The sequence below is a fragment of the Hypomesus nipponensis genome, chromosome 24, assembly GCF_054491055.1.
Source record: "Hypomesus nipponensis isolate SF chromosome 24, ASM5449105v1, whole genome shotgun sequence".
NCBI classification, from domain to species: Eukaryota; Metazoa; Chordata; class Actinopteri; order Osmeriformes; family Osmeridae; genus Hypomesus; species Hypomesus nipponensis.
Window position 1 is genome coordinate 1365001 of NC_140384.1, and position 5000 is coordinate 1370000.

General features: G+C 46.8%; 10 non-coding genes and 7 pseudogenes across 10 annotated transcripts; all 17 read left to right on the top strand.

Annotated features, from left to right (window-relative positions):
• The first annotated feature begins 129 nt into the window (after positions 1-129).
• On the top strand, positions 130-248 carry LOC146231650 (5S ribosomal RNA). Its single transcript, XR_014745410.1, has one exon. It is a non-coding gene; the product is annotated as a 5S ribosomal RNA (ribosomal RNA).
• Positions 249-422: 174 nt separating this feature from the next.
• On the top strand, positions 423-541 carry LOC146231651 (5S ribosomal RNA; annotated as a pseudogene).
• A 174-nt stretch (positions 542-715) lies between these two features.
• LOC146231652 (5S ribosomal RNA) lies at positions 716-833 on the top strand (annotated as a pseudogene).
• Positions 834-1001: 168 nt separating this feature from the next.
• Positions 1002-1120, top strand: LOC146231653 (5S ribosomal RNA). Its single transcript, XR_014744232.1, has one exon. It is a non-coding gene; the product is annotated as a 5S ribosomal RNA (ribosomal RNA).
• A 166-nt stretch (positions 1121-1286) lies between these two features.
• LOC146231654 (5S ribosomal RNA) lies at positions 1287-1405 on the top strand. The gene has a single exon (XR_014744233.1). It is a non-coding gene; the product is annotated as a 5S ribosomal RNA (ribosomal RNA).
• Positions 1406-1573: 168 nt separating this feature from the next.
• On the top strand, positions 1574-1692 carry LOC146231655 (5S ribosomal RNA). The gene has a single exon (XR_014744235.1). It is a non-coding gene; the product is annotated as a 5S ribosomal RNA (ribosomal RNA).
• A 182-nt stretch (positions 1693-1874) lies between these two features.
• LOC146231656 (5S ribosomal RNA) lies at positions 1875-1993 on the top strand (annotated as a pseudogene).
• A 172-nt stretch (positions 1994-2165) lies between these two features.
• Positions 2166-2284, top strand: LOC146231657 (5S ribosomal RNA). Its single transcript, XR_014744236.1, has one exon. It is a non-coding gene; the product is annotated as a 5S ribosomal RNA (ribosomal RNA).
• Positions 2285-2462: 178 nt separating this feature from the next.
• On the top strand, positions 2463-2581 carry LOC146231658 (5S ribosomal RNA; annotated as a pseudogene).
• A 172-nt stretch (positions 2582-2753) lies between these two features.
• LOC146231659 (5S ribosomal RNA) lies at positions 2754-2871 on the top strand (annotated as a pseudogene).
• A 170-nt stretch (positions 2872-3041) lies between these two features.
• On the top strand, positions 3042-3160 carry LOC146231660 (5S ribosomal RNA). Its single transcript, XR_014745893.1, has one exon. It is a non-coding gene; the product is annotated as a 5S ribosomal RNA (ribosomal RNA).
• Positions 3161-3332: 172 nt separating this feature from the next.
• Positions 3333-3450, top strand: LOC146231661 (5S ribosomal RNA; annotated as a pseudogene).
• A 178-nt stretch (positions 3451-3628) lies between these two features.
• LOC146231662 (5S ribosomal RNA) lies at positions 3629-3747 on the top strand (annotated as a pseudogene).
• Positions 3748-3929: 182 nt separating this feature from the next.
• On the top strand, positions 3930-4048 carry LOC146231663 (5S ribosomal RNA). The gene has a single exon (XR_014746005.1). It is a non-coding gene; the product is annotated as a 5S ribosomal RNA (ribosomal RNA).
• Positions 4049-4224: 176 nt separating this feature from the next.
• Positions 4225-4343, top strand: LOC146231664 (5S ribosomal RNA). Its single transcript, XR_014745193.1, has one exon. It is a non-coding gene; the product is annotated as a 5S ribosomal RNA (ribosomal RNA).
• A 170-nt stretch (positions 4344-4513) lies between these two features.
• Positions 4514-4632, top strand: LOC146231665 (5S ribosomal RNA). The gene has a single exon (XR_014744237.1). It is a non-coding gene; the product is annotated as a 5S ribosomal RNA (ribosomal RNA).
• Positions 4633-4810: 178 nt separating this feature from the next.
• Positions 4811-4929, top strand: LOC146231666 (5S ribosomal RNA). Its single transcript, XR_014745960.1, has one exon. It is a non-coding gene; the product is annotated as a 5S ribosomal RNA (ribosomal RNA).
• The last annotated feature ends 71 nt before the right edge of the window (positions 4930-5000 follow it).

Genomic DNA, 5000 nt, shown 5'->3' on the forward strand with positions numbered 1-5000 from the left:
AGTCCTTCATGAAAGGGGCTGGAAGCTGTTTTCATTTTGACACGAGAGAGAGAGAGAGAGAGAGACTACCTTGCATTGTCAATTGCTAAATCTGTATATGGATAAGTAGCCTATGGTTGTCAACGTATTTTGTACGGCCATACCAGCCTGGCAACGCCCGATCTCGTCTGATCTCGGAAGCTAAGCAGGGTCGGGCCTGGTTAGTACTTGGATGGGAGACCGCCTGGGAATACCAGGTGCTGTATGCTCTTTTGCTCATTCACTTAGAAACTGACATCTTGCAATATGCACAAGTAGTCCTTCATGAAAGGGGCTGGAAGCTGTTTTCATTTTGACACGAGAGAGAGAGAGAGAGAGACCACCTTGCATTGTCAATTGCTAAATCTGTATATGGATAAGTAGCCTATGGTTGTCAACTTATTTTGTACGGCCATACCAGCCTGGCAACGCCCGATCTCGTCTGATCTCGGAAGCTAAGCAGGGTCGGGCCTGGCTAGTAATTGGATGGGAGACCGCCTGGGAATACCAGGTGCTGTATGCTCTTTTGCTCATTCACTTAGAAACTGACATCTTGCAATATGCACAAGTAGTCCTTCATGAAAGGGGCTGGAAGCTGTTTTCATTTTGACACGAGAGAGAGAGAGAGAGAGACTACCTTGCATTGTCAATTGCTAAATCTGTATATGGATAAGTAGCCTATGGTTGTCAACTTATTTCGTACGGCCATACCAGCCTGGCAACGTCCGATCTCGTCTGATCTCGGAAGCTAAGCAGGGTCGGGCTGGTTAGTACTTGGATGGGAGACCGCCTGGGAATACCAGGTGCTGTATGCTCTTTTGCTCATTCACTTAGAAACTGAAATCTTGCAATATGCACAAGTAGTCCTTCATGAAAGGGGCTGGAAGCTGTTTTCATTTTGACACGAGAGAGAGAGAGACCACCTTGCATTGTCAATTGCTAAATCTGTATATGGATAAGTAGCCTATGGTTGTCAACTTATTTCGTACGGCCATACCAGCCTGGCAACGCCCGATCTCGTCTGATCTCGGAAGCTAAGCAGGGTCGGGCCTGGTTAGTACTTGGATGGGAGACCGCCTGGGAATACCAGGTGCTGTATGCTCTTTTGCTCATTCACTTAGAAACTGAAATCTTGCAATATGCACAAGTAGTCCTTCATGAAAGGGGCTGGAAGCTGTTTTCATTTTGACACGAGAGAGAGAGACTACCTTGCATTGTCAATTGCTAAATCTGTATATGGATAAGTAGCCTATGGTTGTCAACTTATTTCGTACGGCCATACCAGCCTGGCAACGCCCGATCTCGTCTGATCTCGGAAGCTAAGCAGGGTCGGGCCTGGTTAGTACTTGGATGGGAGACCGCCTGGGAATACCAGGTGCTGTATGCTCTTTTGCTCATTCACTTAGAAACTGAAATCTTGCAATATGCACAAGTAGTCCTTCATGAAAGGGGCTGGAAGCTGTTTTCATTTTGACACGAGAGAGAGAGAGACCACCTTGCATTGTCAATTGCTAAATCTGTATATGGATAAGTAGCCTATGGTTGTCAACTTATTTCGTACGGCCATACCAGCCTGGCAACGCCCGATCTCGTCTGATCTCGGAAGCTAAGCAGGGTCGGGCCTGGTTAGTACTTGGATGGGAGACCGCCTGGGAATACCAGGTGCTGTATGCTCTTTTGCTCATTCACTTAGAAACTGAAATCTTGCAATATGCACAAGTAGTCCTTCATGAAAGGGGCTGGAAGCTGTTTTCATTTTGACACGAGAGAGAGAGAGAGAGAGAGAGAGAGACCACCTTGCATTGTCAATTGCTAAATCTGTATATGGATAAGTAGCCTATGGTTGTCAACTTATTTTGTACGGCTATACCAGCCTGGCAACGCCCGATCTCGTCTGATCTCGGAAGCTAAGCATGGTCGGGCCTGGTTAGTACTTGGATGGGAGACCGCCTGGGAATACCAGGTGCTGTATGCTCTTTTGCTCATTCACTTAGAAACTGAAATCTTGCAATATGCACAAGTAGTCCTTCATGAAAGGGGCTGGAAGCTGTTTTCATTTTGACACGAGAGAGAGAGAGAGAGACCACCTTGCATTGTCAATTGCTAAATCTGTATATGGATAAGTAGCCTATGGTTGTCAACTTATTTCGTACGGCCATACCAGCCTGGCAACGCCCGATCTCGTCTGATCTCGGAAGCTAAGCAGGGTCGGGCCTGGTTAGTACTTGGATGGGAGACCGCCTGGGAATACCAGGTGCTGTATGCTCTTTTGCTCATTCACTTAGAAACTGAAATCTTGCAATATGCACAAGTAGTCCTTCATGAAAGGGGCTGGAAGCTGTTTTCATTTTGACACGAGAGAGAGAGAGAGAGAGAGAGACCACCTTGCATTGTCAATTGCTAAATCTGTATATGGATAAGTAGCCTATGGTTGTCAACTTATTTTGTACGGCTATACCAGCCTGGCAACGCCCGATCTCGTCTGATCTCGGAAGCTAAGCATGGTCGGGCCTGGTTAGTACTTGGATGGGAGACCGCCTGGGAATACCAGGTGCTGTATGCTCTTTTGCTCATTCACTTAGAAACTGAAATCTTGCAATATGCACAAGTAGTCCTTCATGAAAGGGGCTGGAAGCTGTTTTCATTTTGACACGAGAGAGAGAGAGAGAGACCACCTTGCATTGTCAATTGCTAAATCTGTATATGGATAAGTAGCCTATGGTTGTCAACTTATTTCGTACGGCCATACCAGCCTGGCAACGCCCGATCTCGTCTGATCTCGGAGCTAAGCAGGGTCGGGCCTGGTTAGTACTTGGATGGGAGACCGCCTGGGAATACCAGGTGCTGTATGCTCTTTTGCTCATTCACTTAGAAACTGAAATCTTGCAATATGCACAAGTAGTCCTTCATGAAAGGGGCTGGAAGCTGTTTTCATTTTGACACGAGAGAGAGAGAGAGACCACCTTGCATTGTCAATTGCTAAATCTGTATATGGATAAGTAGCCTATGGTTGTCAACTTATTTTGTACGGCTATACCAGCCTGGCAACGCCCGATCTCGTCTGATCTCGGAAGCTAAGCAGGGTCGGGCCTGGTTAGTACTTGGATGGGAGACCGCCTGGGAATACCAGGTGCTGTATGCTCTTTTGCTCATTCACTTAGAAACTGAAATCTTGCAATATGCACAAGTAGTCCTTCATGAAAGGGGCTGGAAGCTGTTTTCATTTTGACACGAGAGAGAGAGAGAGAGACCACCTTGCATTGTCAATTGCTAAATCTGTATATGGATAAGTAGCCTATGGTTGTCAACTTATTTCGTACGGCCATACCAGCCTGGCAACGCCCGATCTCGTCTGATCTCGGAGCTAAGCAGGGTCGGGCCTGGTTAGTACTTGGATGGGAGACCGCCTGGGAATACCAGGTGCTGTATGCTCTTTTGCTCATTCACTTAGAAACTGAAATCTTGCAATATGCACAAGTAGTCCTTCATGAAAGGGGCTGGAAGCTGTTTTCATTTTGACACGAGAGAGAGAGAGAGAGAGAGAGACCACCTTGCATTGTCAATTGCTAAATCTGTATATGGATAAGTAGCCTATGGTTGTCAACTTATTTTGTACGGCTATACCAGCCTGGCAACGCCCGATCTCGTCTGATCTCGGAAGCTAAGCATGGTCGGGCCTGGTTAGTACTTGGATGGGAGACCGCCTGGGAATACCAGGTGCTGTATGCTCTTTTGCTCATTCACTTAGAAACTGAAATCTTGCAATATGCACAAGTAGTCCTTCATGAAAGGGGCTGGAAGCTGTTTTCATTTTGACACGAGAGAGAGAGAGAGAGAGAGAGAGAGACCACCTTGCATTGTCAATTGCTAAATCTGTATATGGATAAGTAGCCTATGGTTGTCAACTTATTTTGTACGGCCATACCAGCCTGGCAACGCCTGATCTCGTCTGATCTCGGAAGCTAAGCAGGGTTGGGCCTGGTTAGTACTTGGATGGGAGACCGCCTGGGAATACCAGGTGCTGTATGCTCTTTTGCTCTTTCACTTAGAAACTGAAATCTTGCAATATGCACAAGTAGTCCTTCATGAAAGGGGCTGGAAGCTGTTTTCATTTTGACACGAGAGAGAGAGAGAGAGAGAGACCACCTTGCATTGTCAATTGCTAAATCTGTATATGGATAAGTAGCCTATGGTTGTCAACTTATTTCGTATGGCCATACCAGCCTGGCAACGCCCGATCTCGTCTGATCTCGGAAGCTAAGCAGGGTCGGGCCTGGTTAGTACTTGGATGGGAGACCGCCTGGGAATACCAGGTGCTGTATGCTCTTTTGCTCATTCACTTAGAAACTGAAATCTTGCAATATGCACAAGTAGTCCTTCATGAAAGGGGCTGGAAGCTGTTTTCATTTTGACACGAGAGAGAGAGAGAGACCACCTTGCATTGTCAATTGCTAAATCTGTATATGGATAAGTAGCCTATGGTTGTCAACTTATTTCGTACGGCCATACCAGCCTGGCAACGCCCGATCTCGTCTGATCTCGGAAGCTAAGCAGGGTCGGGCCTGGTTAGTACTTGGATGGGAGACCGCCTGGGAATACCAGGTGCTGTATGCTCTTTTGCTCATTCACTTAGAAACTGACATCTTGCAATATGCACAAGTAGTCCTTCATGAAAGGGGCTGGAAGCTGTTTTCATTTTGACACGAGAGAGAGAGAGAGAGAGAGAGACTACCTTGCATTGTCAATTGCTAATTCTGTATATGGATAAGTAGCCTATGGTTGTCAACTTATTTAGTACGGCCATACCAGCCTGGCAACGCCCGATCTCGTCTGATCTCGGAAGCTAAGCAGGGTCGGGCCTGGTTAGTACTTGGATGGGAGACCGCCTGGGAATACCAGGTGCTGTATGCTCTTTTGCTCATTCACTTAGAAACTGACATCTTGCAATATGCACAAGTAGTCCTTCATGAAAGGGGCTGGAA